This window comes from Chiloscyllium punctatum, chromosome 23 (genome assembly GCF_047496795.1).
Source record: "Chiloscyllium punctatum isolate Juve2018m chromosome 23, sChiPun1.3, whole genome shotgun sequence".
Taxonomy (NCBI): Eukaryota; Metazoa; Chordata; class Chondrichthyes; order Orectolobiformes; family Hemiscylliidae; genus Chiloscyllium; species Chiloscyllium punctatum.
Window position 1 is genome coordinate 30,157,813 of NC_092761.1, and position 15,323 is coordinate 30,173,135.

Consider the following 15,323-nt stretch of genomic DNA (forward strand, 5'->3'; position numbering starts at 1 on the left):
GCGACTTAGCAAGGACAATGTTTATATTGAAATCACACTTTTATTCCAGGTGAGAGAATGTGGTTTGCATTATTTAAAATGAACTTGTTCACTGTTTAAAATGATCAAATAGATCTCAATTTCAAAACAACATTGGTAACGTTGTCATCCATCTTGAAATGTGGTGTCTTCTTCTTTCAACCAGACGGTTATTATAACGAAAAGTCTATGAATGATATGCGTATAAAGACACTTTAAATCGCAAGATTTGTGAAGATTTGTAGCTGAGGTTGAGGTTTAGGGTGTAGGTTTGCTCGCTGAGCTGTAGGTTTGATATCCAGACGTTTCATTATCTGGCTCCGTAACATCATCAGTGGCGACCTCCAAGTGAAGCGAAGCTGTTGTCTCTTGCTTTCTATTTGTATCTTTCTCCTGGATGGGGTTCCTGGGGTTTGTGGTGATGTCATTTCCTTTACGTTTTCTGCGGGGTTGATGGCATTTAGATCCATGTGTTTGTTTATGGCGTTGTGGTTGGAGTGCCAGGCCTCTGGGAATTCTCTGGCATGTCTTTGCTTAGACTGTCCCAGGATCAATGTGTTGCCCAAGTCGAACCGGACTACCAAAAATCCATAAACGAGGAGCCCCCCTCAGACCCATAGTCTCTTTACCCAGAACACCAACTTACAGACGGGCCAAAGAACTACACGCAAGACTGAAATGCCTCATAGAAGAGTCACAGCACTCCATCCACTCCACCCAGGAATTCCTAAAAATCATCAAAAACACCAAAATAGAGGAAGAAGAAGCAATGATCTCATTCGACATAACAGCACTGTTCACCTTCATCAACATCGGCCTGGCAAAGGAAACACTTACCACACTTTTAGATGAGACTATCACTAACGCACCAACAACCATCAATCACATTACCAACGAAAACATAATGAAGCTCGTGGACTTGTACCTCACCACCGACTTCACTTTCAACAACATAGTCTACAAACGAACCAACGGCACACCCATTAGATCTCCGGTATCAGGATTCATAGCAGAGGCGGTAATGCAAAGACTAGAACAAATAGCCCTACCAACAATCAAACCAAAAATCTGAGTCAGCTATGTAGATGACACTTTTGTCATCACAAAACAAAACAAGATAGTAAAGACATTTAACATCATCAACAACACCCTCACAGGCATAAATTTCACGAAGGAGGATGAAACCGGAAACAACCTCGCATTCTTGGACGTCACAGTAGAAAGAAAGGACAATGGAGAACTACAAACCTGCGTATACAGAAAACCGACAAACACTGACCAAATAAATTAACTACATCAGCAACCATCCCAACACGCACCAACGAAGCTGTGTCAGAACACTATTCCAACGAGCCACCACACACTGCAGCACAGACGAATTTCGGAAAACAGAGGAGAACCACCTACACAACGTAATCGAGAAGAACAGATACTCAAAAAATACAGTCCGCAGATTCCTCAAGAACAAACCACGACAAGCAGACCAAACACAGTCAGAAACCCTAACCACCTTACCATACATCAAAGAAGTTTCAGAAATGACAGCCAGACTACTAAGACCCCTCGGAATCCTAGTCGTACACAAACCCACCAACACTCTCAAACAAAAACTAACAAACTTAAAAGACACAGTTCAACCGATGGACAAAACCAACGTCATCTACAAAGTTCCATGCAAGGACTGCCACCAACACTACGTAAGACAAACAGGAAGAAAGTTAGCCACCAGGATACACGAACACCAGCTAGCCACAAAAAGCCACGAACTTCCCTCCTTCGTAGTCCTACATACGGATTACAAATATCACTATTTCGACTGGGACAACACATCTATCCTGGAACAGGCTAAGCAATGACACGCCAGAGAATTCCTAGAGGCCTGGCACTCCAACTACAATGCCATAAACAAACACTTAGATCTAGATGCCATCTATCAACCCCTCAGAAAACGAACAAGAAATGACATCACCACAAACCTCAGGAACCCCATCGAGGAGAAAGATATAAATAGAAAGCAGGAGACAACAGCTTCGCTTCACTTGGAGGTCGCCACTGATGATGATGTTACCTAGCCAAGTAAAGAAACGTCTGGATATCAAAGCTACAGCTCAGCGAGCAAACCTACACCCTACATTTTAAATCATTTTTCATGTTTATGTTGCATGAATCTGCGGTTATTGATCCACAGTTTATTTTCACTCCCTACAGGTAACATGCTGATTTCTCCAGTTGTTCATAGTTCAATGTGATGCATCAAGTGTTTGCATAACCAGATGGAGCTTGCTTCCCACATCTTGTGTTTAGCTGTACCTTATGTCCAGCATTCATCAATGGCGAGAGCGAGACCAATGTGTAAGTCTCTCCGTGCCCATGCACGGCACCCACAGCAGCAATTCTCCACTGTGCATTTGCAGCCAGTTCTCATTGCCCCTAAACCCACGCCCTGCCCCTTTGAAATATCTCAATTATTTTGTGCTGTCTCGCTGTGCTCTTCTCACCAGGATGCATTACTTCTCCTCAACGTCCTTCATATTTCATCTGACAAAACATTCATTAAGATCCCTTTGCATGACATGCACTTCGCAGCTCTCAGTATTTGATTTTCCTAGATGTCTTTCATACGAAAAAACGTTAACAGCAACTTGACTTGAAAAAGAAAATCGCGCTCATTTTCATTATCCCAATGCAACCGACATTGCAATGTAGTTTATTCAACAGACTAAAACAATTCTTTGAGATTTTTGTCATAGCGTCAATGCAGATAAAATAGCCATTAGAATCCCAGTTTTCATACGACAGCTGTGATCATCTCAAAGCAGCACCATTGAAAGCCGGTGATGACAGCAACGAGAGTGGGATTCGAACCCACGCGTGCAGAGCTCAATGGATTAGCAGTCCATCGCCTTAACCTCACGGCCACCTCGTCACAGAGGCACGAAACCCTTTGACCTTATGAATAATTGAATTTCGTAAATCATGCAGAGCAGCAGATATTTCTCCCTGGTGTTGGTGAAATGAGAATTAACAAAGTACGGTTCCAAGACTATGGTCTGACCCCTGGGTTGTGGGGCAAGTGCACTCCCACTGTCACACTATGCACACAGAGATCTGAACAAAAATGAGGAAATGAATATGTAACAAGGTCTGTTGAATTCTGTGAAGATTTTAAGTCAACGGAATGAAGAAACCGAGACAGCAGGAGGTTTTCTTTCAATAAAGAGTTGAATAGAACTCTGAAGGATCGTGGAGTCAAGGGTTATGGGACTAAGGCAGGAACAGGATACAGATTGAGGATGTTCAGCCATGATCATAATGAATGGTGGTGCTGGTTCGAAGGGCAGAATGGCCTACTCCTGCACCTGCTGTCTATTGTCTATTAAATTGCCTTTGAGGAATTGTTTTCCAGACTGGAGGAGAGTGCATAGTGCTCAATGTCATTATTCGGAACACCTAACTTCCGCTCAGATGTTTTTTACACTCACTTGTGTACAGGACAGACAATTTCAAAATCCAAAATAAGGCTAAACTGACAATTGAACTCAACAATGCAAAAACCATGATCTGTATCATTTTCCTGGGCCGTGCGACACCAAGTCACTGTTTGATCACAGCAACACAGTGAGCAAGTGTCAGAAGGAAAATGAGTGCAGTGCCAGAGCGCATGCTGGGAGCAGCAGGTGACAGACGGAGATGTGCATATCCCACAACAGGAACACTTCCCAAACAGCGGACTGCGGTGGAAGGATTCAGAGGGAGTTTACACTATGAATTTCGATGCCAGAGACACAATGGAGATCTGTTATTGAGTCTGTTCAAGATGAAGATTTTAAGATTTCTACAGATGCAAAACAAAATAAAAAGCTCATGGGTTAGTGAAGGCAAAAGATGAAATTGTACATTTCATCAATCTACACATCTTTACAATGAGGACCTCACCACTTTCCTCACACGGGGACAGAACCAATGGTGAAGATGATCATATAATCCCCGTTGCTAGCCATGGAATCAGAGAAAGTGGGTTTCCCAAAGGTTAAGGTAAAACCAGGAATGTGGAGGTAAGCATTAATGTGTTGCTCCTGTGCTGAAAGTGACCAATGAACGGAAACTCTGTTCCAGTATAGTGGGGTGTGCTGTGCCGAAGTTGTAATTTTGAGCCTCAAATGGAGCAACTTCAATTTATCGTCGGGTTGAGGGATACAGACAGAAGGTGATATTGAGCAAAGCCAAGTTTATGGGAAAATACCCGTGTTTGTGGATTGAGAAACGACCTTTTCTGGATAATGACTTTTTGATCAACAAACATCCTGCAAGTACCTAAAACGTGAACAGACATGTGTGGAGAGAGAGCCGAAGGTGATTTTTCAGTAGATGGATAACGTTTCCCAAGTGCACTGCGTTAAATTCCGGGAAAATAGATGTTGAACTGGTTTCATGTTACACAGTTTTTTGCAAACTCACAAAAGTTATTGCAATAATAAAAACAGAAATCACATAGGACCGTTTGAATATTGTATTGAACTGAATTTTGGTCTGAGCATATTTCATCTTAAATGGCGTGCTGCAGAGAAGTACAGAGGGTTAACAATACAAAAGGACAGAGTCTTCTTGGTGGATTTCTTGGGTGGAATTAAGAATCTACGAAATATACGTAACATCATGTGAATGTGGTCAAATCTTTAAAGTAGGTGTTGCGTCTCCAAGTGACGATTCAATTCCTACTCATTAGGATATAACTTCTGTCTGCAGTTATTTTACAACATCAGATCCATTTATAGAGTTTCACCTTGAATAATACGCCACACCTTACCAATCTATGAACTTGTTCTACTCAGTCTTATTCAGTTGTACGTGTTCATCAAATGTCTTTGTATCTGAAGTGAACAATTTCGAAATTGTTACGCAATCACACTGACTTTCACTCAATGACAAATTCTCTCCTTGTACGTTTGTTAGTGTATCTTTTAAAACACTCTGAAGTCAGCTTCTACGTTTTATTTCTGGAAAGTCGTTCACGATTTAAATAACTCTATTGAGTGGAAGAAACTCTCATCCAAACTTTTCTTAATCACTCACTAATGGTTTTCAAGCTCTAACGAAAGTTATTGATTCATTGGAAAGAGGGAATGTCCCCAATTTATTCATTCAAACCCTGCGTTATGTGAAAATCTCATTTGTTTACATCAAACTTGCGTGTTTCTGCTCCAGCATTTCCAAATCTCGTGAATAAACTCCTTCATTTTTTCTTTAATCCCGTTTATATCCTTTCTGAGAATTTTATGTCTCAGAAAACAACGTCACTTAGCTTTGTAATATCTTGCTATCCAGGAAACAGTGTCTGTGCCCTTTCTAACTTCTTGACATGTTTTTGGTGGATAATGAGGACAAGGATTACACACAATGTTCCCACTGAGTATGACCAAAAGATTTTGCAGTTACACTATGAACTCTTTGCTTTTTAAATATGACGCCTCTATTTATATGCACCAATAAGGTAAATTACTATCTATCCAGTTCATGAACATCGTCTCCATGGAGACGAAAATTTTCTATCACTTCCTTTATTCTTCCTCAGAATGTCTGAAAGGTTTGTAAGGCCAACATCTCTAAATCCCCGTGTCCGGAGTCAGTCTCAGCTATTTCTAAAGGCGACTGAAGTTCAAATACTTGACAGTGTGTCTCCCGTCATTCCTGTGCAGAATGGTTCTGGACAGTAAATGCCATCACCAAAGACCACCGTGGATCTGAAATCAACAGTTTTCACAGAGTAATGGTTGTACCTATTGTGTGTCGAATGTCCATGTTCTTGTTCAATTTGTTCATCATTTCATGGGTCCCTGTAATGAATTCTACTGAATGATTAATTTGTGAATGGAGACATTCCCTTCACCACTCATTCGAAACTCCATGGAACAGAGAAAGATTTTACTCATACGCTTCCTGAGGACAGTCCTGCCATTACTGGGATGAATCAGTGAACATTCCCCACGTATCCTCGAAGGCAAGGATTTCCTTTTCCATTTTAGGGGACCATTACAGCACTGAGTCTCATGTGTACATTCATTAAAACCAAAACAGTTGCAGCAAGACTTTAAAACTAAGATTTTGCAATCTGTTGGAATTGGTTGTCCCAAAAATTTCATTTCATATTATAGTATGTTTGCAGATGAAGGCACTTTCTTTATCTTGAGCAATTATATTTCAGTTTTCTCAAGAAATTATCATTCGCTGTTCTCTCTTTCCCTTTTACTTTCCCGTTTTATACCCCGTATTTTATCAGTTTATCTTAAGTTTTCAATAATTTCAATCAATCTCGCTCCTGATTAGCAATCCAAGGGAATGCCACAATTTTGTCAATTTATATGCAGTGCCGCTGTAGGGCGCGGTGATCAAGTGAAAAGGCATTGGTCACGTGAACCAAATAAAAGTAGCCGGCTGGTGGAAATCTGGCCGTTCCATCACAGTCATATTTAAAACATTTAATGTAATCTTTAGCCAAATCATATTGGCAGTAAATAAGAAAACAAAAATGAAAAAAAATTGCTGATGTTGAAAATCAAACAAAAACAGACGTTGCTGCAACATTTCAGGACATCTGGCAGCATCTGTGGAGAGACGGACACAATGGATGTGAAATGTTAACTGTGATTCATCTGCACAGATGCTGCCAACACACCTGTGATTTTACAGAAATTTCTGTTTTTGTTTCAGATTGGCAGATTTTGTCGCAGTTCATGAGAACAGTGCTCATTAGAATCAAACAGACAGCATGGACCTGGTAGTGTGAAATGAGACAGTAATAATGAATGAGCGGAGAGTGTTGTACTGGAAAAGCACAGCAGGTCAGGCAACATCCGAGGAGCAGGAGAATGGACGATTTAGGCATAAGCCATTAATCAGGAATTAGGCTTGTGAGTCGGGCAGAGGAACAAAGCTGAAGCCAGGTGCCAACTCGCAGGCACCTTCTCCGACACACCACGATCACAAACTCTCCTCCCCTCACCAAACCATCCTCTCCCAGATCATACACAATCTCATCACCTCTGGGCAACTCCCCTCCACAACCTTCAACCTCATTGTCCGTGAACCGTGCAATCCTCGATTCTACCTCCTTTCTAAGATTCACAAACCTGACTGCCCCAGTCGACCTATTGTCTCATCCTGCGCCTGTCCCATCCGAGTCATCTCTTCCTACCTTGGCACAATCCTCTCTCCCTAGTTCAGGAAATGCCCACTTACATTCGTGACACCTCTGTGCACTTCACCTCCTCCAAGAATTTCGTTTCCCTCGCCCCCAACGCGTCAGCAGCACCATGGACATCCAGTCCCTGTACAAATCCATCTACCATGACAGAAGTCTGCAAGCCTTCCATTTCTTCATCTCACACCATCCCAACCAGTACCTTTCCACCGACACCATCATCCACCTGGCTGAACTGATCCTCACAATCAACAACTTCTCTTTTTAATCCTCCCACTCCCTCCATCGAAACTGGTCGCCATCGGCACCCGCATAGGGCCTAGCTATGCCTGCCCGTCTGTCAGATACGCGGAACTGTCCATCTTTCGCAATTACACAGGCACCATCCTCCACCTGTTCCTCCGCTACATTGATGAATGTTTGGGGCCACTTGGTGTTCCAACGAGGAGTTGAATAGCTCACCAACTTTACCAACACCTTCCACTCCGACCTCAAACTTATCCGGATCATCTTGGCAACTTCCCTCACCTTCCTGGACCTCTCCATCACCGACTCTGGCGACTGACTAATTACAGACGTATACTACAAGCCCACCGACTCCCACACATATCTGGACTACATCTCCTCCAACCCTATCCCGTGTAAGAACGCCATTCCTTATTCCCAATTCCTCCACCTCCAGCACATCTGTTCCCAGGATGACCAATTACACCTCAGAAAGAGCCAGGTGGTCTCCTTATTCCAGGATCACAAATTGCCTTCCCACGTGGTTGACAGCGCCCTCCAGTTCATCACCTCCATTTCACACACCACCACCCTTGAAGCCACGCCTCTCAACTCAACAAGGACAGAACCACCTGGTGCTCACATTACACCCCATAAAACTCCGAATAAACGGATCATATTCTGCCACTGATGCCACCTCTAAACAGACACCACCACCAGAGATATATTTCGCTGCCCAGCCCTGCCAACATTCCGTAAAGACCGTTCCCTCCATGATCCCCTCTTCAGGACCACACATCCCCCCACCAGCCCACAACCCTCTCCTGGCACCTTTCACTGCCACCAAAGGAAGGGTGAAACTCGCACCCACACCATCCCCTCACCTCAGCCAAGGCCCAAAGGGATCATTCCACATCCATTAGAAATTCACGTGTACAGCTACCAATGTCATCTACTGAATCCGTTGCGCCCAGTGTGGTCTCCTCTACATCAGGGAGACAGGAAACCTTCTTGCAGATCATTTGAGAGAACATCTTTGGGACACCCGCACCCACCAACTTCACCGTCTGGTGGCTGAACACTTCAACTCCCCCTCCTACCCCATCAAAGACATACAGGTCCTGGATCTCCTCCACTGCCAAACCATTACCACCAAACGCCTGCCGGCTTGGGACCCTAACGCTACACGGGATAAATGTGAATTTGAACAGTTACCTAACTTCCCCTCCCCCAAGCCCAAGCCTTCAACTCGGCACCGTCCTCTCAACCCATTCCATCACTGCCATTTCTGACCTATTTTCTTCTCCCTCCTATTGATCCATCTATTGCTTTCCAGCCATTTCCCCTTAACCCCACACCACTTCCATTTATCTCTCAGCCCCGACTCACAAGCCTTATTCCTGATGAAGGGCTTAAGCCTGAAACCTGAATTCTCCTGCTCCTCGGATGCTACCTGATCTGCTGTGCTTTCCCAGCATCACACTACTAACTCTGATCTCCAGCATCTGCAGTTTTAAATTTATCCTTGGAATTATCAATGACCTTAGAGTGAATATATCCCTCGATTGCAGTGATCACAGTGTGACTGAATTTTCCATTTATTTTGGGTGAGGGCAGGCTGGATCTGAGACGAGCGCTTAACATTTAAACAACGGGAATGGTATCAGATAGCGAAGTTAGGGCGGGCTGAAGTGAAGTGGAAAATTCTGTCAGAAGATGGGTCAGTCCAACTGCATCACCTCACCCTGACTGGAAAAGACTCGCAGAAGGAGAAAATCAATTTCAGTGCAGGCACAATGGCAGGTAAAGTGGAAAAGAGACAGTACAACACACTGAGGTGCAGTGGAAATATTTATGTGAAAGGATTCGATATATAAGCTACACCTTTACATATGGACTGCCCTCACATTGGAAAAAGGAATTTCCTGCAGTCTAACGGCGATATTTGCCTGTGACATCACAATGTTGAGAGACACTGACATAGTTTCATCTGTAGCAGCGTGGCCCAGTGAAAGCATGAACGTCCCATCAACCAGAATTCAATACTTCAAAGCTCTCCTCTGCGCTGTGCAACTAAGTTGCTGCTCCTGTCGTCAGATCTCAATCGCTTCACTGTGTCTCTTCTTCTACTTCCTGCTGCACGGAAACACTTGAAACTTGAACAAATCCACTTTCCACTTTCACCAATCTTTTGCAACTCCCGAGTTGGCACAGGTACGAGTAACTGATTAGACTTCTCGAGCACTCTCACTCCGGTATGATCTGAATCATAATGTCGACTGTGTCTGATCTGCAGAATGACCCCACGCGGGACGGTGCTGTTTATCCCATCCCCGTGGACTGAGCTGTCTCTATTGGCAGAGTATTCAGCCATTTCCCTCCACTTGCAGGCATTATGACGGGATGTAAATGTGAATATGCTCTGAAGCTTCCTCTCACGGGCACAGCCAGGTGGAAGAGCACTGCTGGAACTTAGCAACTTTGATTGCGAACTTTCTCCAAATATCATCTATTTGAGAGAGAGAGAAAGGTGCTGAGCTGGTGGGAAAGAGAGAAATGGGCTGTGGACTCTCATCCCTTAGTAAAATTCCAGTGCACTTTGTGTCTTTCACTGTGTCTCGCACCTACACACACACACCATGGGTGCAGGGGTAAAAAATGAGCACTACCGCACTTAGGCGGTAGTGTGGGGGTTAAAAAAAATAAAGATTCGTGCACTTTGTGGTCTTTCACTGTGTCTCGCACCTACACAAATAAAAAAAAATAAACAGGAAATGGCTTGAAAAGATAAAAGAAAAGTAAAATTCCAGTAAGTGCATTTTTGTGCTGCCCATTTGGTGTTCAGAATCAATCTTCGCAGAATCAATCCTGCAGAGAAGCTTTTGTTTCACAGGCGTCGGCATCTTTGCTGCAATCGGGCTTCAGTTAACATCTGAGTCCCAACTGTCCCAGATGAAGCGACTCCGAATGAAACCCTCACTCACAGAGAACCATCCCCACAGCCAGGAGCTGCGGGGCTGCAGGCAGTCCAAAGCGGAAGGGAGGATTAAAAACGAGCCATTATTTCTCCCTCAGCCACTGTGTCACAGAGACAGGGAGAGGGACGGCAGAGACGTGTGACGTTATTTGCGTGCCGACAGAATCCGTTCAGCCCATCGAGTCCACGGCAAATCTCTATCGCTTGCTTCTCTCTGAGGTTATTCATCATCAGTGCTGCTTGTCAGGGGCATGGTCCACACCACAACTGATTTCTCCCACCTTCGCCAGTGTATTCCCAGCTCAGTCAAGTGGCTTTGCGAATCAGGTCATAACAGATCGACAGAGAACAGCAAAAAAATTCTATAACTTTGTGGGCGGCACGGTGGCACAGTGGCACAATGGTTAGCACTGCTGTCTCACAGCGCCAGAGACCGCGTTCAATTCCTGCCTTAGGCAACTGACTGTGTGGAGTTTGCACTTTCTCCCCGTGTCTGCATGGGTTTCCTCCGGGTGCTCCGATTTCCTCCCACACTCCAAAGATGTGCAGTTCAGGTGAACTGGCCATGCGGCATTGCCCGTAGTGTTAGTAAGGGGTAAATGTAGCAGTATGGGTGGGTTACGCTTTGGTGGGTCGGTGTGGACTTGTTGGGCCCAAGGGCCTGTTTCCACACTGTAATCTAATCTAATCTAATCTAAAAAAATCTTCAAACGTGTGTTTCCTCAAATGTATAAATTTGCCGGGTGCATCTATTTCAGATGCCATTGAGTGTAAGGACGTAGAAGGCTCATCAATGTGTAATGCGAAGAACGGAGCACTGTAAAAGCGAAACACTGGTGGTGGCAGTGCACATGCTGAAAGGTGGAATTGTCATCGAGCAGAGGATGCTTTTCATACATTAATTTCTGGATTATGCGCCCACCACGATCCCTCTGGGACGATCTGTTAGCGCTGACCACTGCAGTTTCCCGCAGTCTTCAGGTTTTTGTAGCATGTGCCTTCGAGGATGACGTCAAATGATCTTCACTGTTATTGTGTGATACACTGTGGCACAGATGTGTCCCGGCTGTGTCAATATAACCATCGGTAACTTCCCCAATTCTGCTGTTTTAATTGCAATTTCAATCAGAATCACAAAACGTGGCACACTGCAGACTGAGGCCATGCAGCCCACCTTCGCTCGGCTGGCTCCACGCAATGAGGAAATGACTGTGTTTTGATTGATTGATTTTCACATGTACCTAAGTACAGTGGAAAGCGTTGTTTGCGATTGGTAAAGGCGGATCATAGTAATCAAGGACATGCAGATCACAGCGTGAGAAAAGCAACATTTGACCAGACTCAGGAATTCAGGTTAATACGTATAGTGGATTAGTGGTGCTGGAAGAGCACAGCAGTTCAGGCAGCATCCAACGAGCAGCGAAATCAACGTTTCGGGCAAAAGCCCTTCATCAGGATCATCCTGATGAAGGGCTTTTGCCCGAAACGTTGATTTCGCTGCTCGTTGGATGCTGCCTGAACTGCTGTGCTCTTCCAGCACCACTAATCCAGTATTTGATTTTCAGCATCTGCAGTCATTGTTTTTACCTTACTACGTATAGGACGGGCGCTCAGCAAAATCCACATTGGCAACATCAGCGTTATTTCAAGTTAGACAATTCATTTCTCAGAGCAGCAATGGCCGAGAAGAAGCGGTTCTTGAACTTGCTTGTGCATGTTTTCAAGCTTTGGAATCTTTATATGAACTCGATTTCATCGAAATCATATCTTCTCAGTCGAAAATGAAATAGTGTACAAAATTCCAAGGCTTATCTGCAATGTGAACCCGAGAGCTCTCGCACGTATGTCACCTGTATGAGGCAATATCACACCCGAGACAAACGAGCCAGAACGGCGCCAGACGTGGTATCCAGAAATCAGGTAAGTTTTTGGTTAACTAAGGCTATTTCTGCTGTTTCGGAGTGAAAGAAGCACAGAGTTCTAATAACAGCTCCTGTCCATTCTGACTCGCTTCTCCCAGGAGGCTGTGCTAGCAGCTTTCCCGGAACAGGGCGGTCTCTATTGATAACTGGACGAACTCCTCTTCCATTGTCATTGCAGTGTTGGTGGAGAGCAGTTTGAACGCGGTCTTCAGCTTGCTATCAAACAAGAGTTTGTAGAGCGGGGTAGGGGTCTGGCGGGAGTGGGAAGTATGGGAATTCTGGAAAGGTGTAGTAAAGGGAGATCGTGCATGCACAAGAAATCATCTTCCTTTGGGAACCATTGTCCAAATAATGCCATCTGAGACAGTTAGAAAATGCAGAACTGCGAGGGAAGAGAGAATCTCTCCCCATTATTCGGGAACAGTGTCTGTGTTTCTCGAAATCACAGGGAGGCTTCTGCTGTCTGAATCAGCATGGGATGTTAATGCAGCGAGTCCCGTCGCTCACGCAGCTGACGTGTATACATTTTTTCCCGTTGCCTCCAGTTCACATCAAAGATTTCACAGCTCACATCATCCTAGAGTGACAGGGAAGAGAAGGAAGCGATTCAGACCATCATCTTGACACAACCTGGGGATAAATTGGATGTGGGAGAGCGGACAGTCTCGACTGATTCCAGCATTTACAATCTTGGTCCGTGTGGCAGCAGAAGCAGGAACCAGGAACTGTTTACCTTTCTTCTGAAAACAGGTAATTAAATTTTGAAGAGCATAGATATGTCTTCCTGGTGTTCATGAAATGGTCAAGACCAGAATACGGTTCCCTGAGTATGGTCTGACTTCTGGGTTATGGGCCCAGGGCACTCCCACTGTGATATTCTGTTCACAAGATCTGACCACATGGAAAGAAATGACAAGATCTATTGAATCGGATTCTGTGAAAACACAGAAGCCGATGGAAGGAAGAGCGCCATGAGAGCGAGAATATAACATCATATGTGAGGAAGTTGTTTTCCAGACTCGAGGAGAGTGCACAGTGCTGTTTCTAGGGGGTCAATATCTGGATAAGTAGACTGAATCAGCAACGGCTGTTATTGTACTGCATCTTTTGTACAATGTTGCAAAAGTACGGGCCTTTTGTATCAAGGGGACAATTTCAAAATCCTCAATGATGCAAAACACACAACGACGTGAACAACAAAGCAATGGCAGAAACTCGTGTTACGTCATGGGGTAAACGCCCCGGCTCAACCTTTGCTCAAGTTCGCTCTCTATCAAATTCCTGAGCCAGAGATTCGAACAGTGAATGGTCTATGTTAATAAACACTGCTCGAATCTCACAACTTCAGTATTTAATACGCCCCTAGATGTATGTCTGACAACAGTAATTGCTCCCTCACTGTGTTACTTCAGCACACGAAGAGAAGAAACAAACATAAGAACAACAGTCACGAATGTGACGGAGATTTGACCCGATGCACACCTCTTCCCACCCTACCACTTCCACAACTCTTCCCAAGCTCCCTCTTGCAAAAATGCCATCCCGTATTCCCAATTCCTCCGCCTCCGCCGGACCTGTTCCCTGGAGGACCAGTTCCACCACAAAACACACTAGATGGCCTCCTTCTTTAGAGACCGCAATTTCCCTTCCCACGTGGTTAAAGTTGCCCTCCAACACATCTCGTCTACATCCCGCACCTCCGCCCTCAGACACCACCCCTCCAACTGTAACAAGGACAGAACGCCCCTGGTGCTCATCTTCCACCCTACAAACCTTCGCATAAACCAAATCATCCGCTGTCATTTCTGCCACCTCCAAACAGACCCCAACATCAGGGATATATTTCCCTCCCCACCCCTTTCCGCCTTTCACAAAGACCATTCCCTCTGTGACTACCTGGTCAGGTCCACGCCCCCCTACAACCCACCCTCCAATCCTGGCACATCCCTGCCACCGCAGGAACTGGACACCTGCGCCCACACCTCCTCCCTCACCTCTCTCCAAGGCCCTAAAGGAGCCTTCCACATCCATCAAAGTTTTACTTGCACATCCACTAATATCATTTATTATGTCCGTTGCTCCCGATATGGTCTCCTGTGCATTGGGGTGACTGGGCGCCTCCGAGCAGAGCGCATTAGGGAACATCTCCGAGACACCCGCACCAATCAACCACATCGCCCTGTGGCCCAACATTTCAACTCCTCCTCTCACTCTGCCGAGGACATGGAGGTCCTGGGCCTCCTTCACCGCCGCTCCCTCACCACCAGACGCCTGGAGGAAGAACGCCTCATCTTCCGCTTCAGAATACTTCAACCCCAGGGCATCAATGTGGACTTGAACAGTTTCCTCATTTCCCCGTCTCCCACCTCACCCTAGTTCTAAACTTCCAGCTCAGTAACTGTCCCCATGACTTGTCCGGACTTGTCCTACCTGCCTAGATCCTTTTCCACCTATCCACCCCACCCTCTCCTCCCTGACCTTTCATCTTAATCCCCTCCCCCAATCAAGCATTGTACTCTATGCTACTTTCTCCCCACCCCCACCCTCCTCTAGCCTCCTCCACGCTTCAGGTTCACTGCCTTTATTCCTGATGAAGGATTGTGCCTGAAACCTCGATTTCGAACCTACTTGGATGCTGCCTGAACTGCTGTGCTCTTCCAGCACCACTAATCCAGAATCTGGTTTCCAGCATCTTCAGTCATTGTTTTCCCGCCTTGCAGTTAGTCCCCACACTGTGTCGCACAGCAGGGTCCTCCGGTGAAATGAACAGCCGTGAATGACATGTGGTTCAGTCTGTCGGCGACAGCATTTCGAGACATATACAGTTCCCTATTATTATAACAAGCAGCACTGATGATGAAAATCCTCAGAGAGAAGCAAGCGATACAGATTTGCCGTGGACTCGATGGGCTGAACGGATTCTGTCGGCACGTGAATGACGTCACACGTCTCTGCCGTCCCTCTCCCTGTGTCTGTGACAGAG

The 15,323-nt window shown here is 45.3% G+C and overlaps 1 non-coding gene across 1 annotated transcript; it reads right to left on the reverse strand.

Moving 5' to 3' along the window:
- Positions 1-2,862: 2,862 nt before the first annotated feature.
- Positions 2,863-2,944, reverse strand: trnas-gcu (transfer RNA serine (anticodon GCU)). Its single transcript has one exon. It is a non-coding gene; the product is annotated as a tRNA-Ser (tRNA).
- Positions 2,945-15,323: the final 12,379 nt, after the last annotated feature.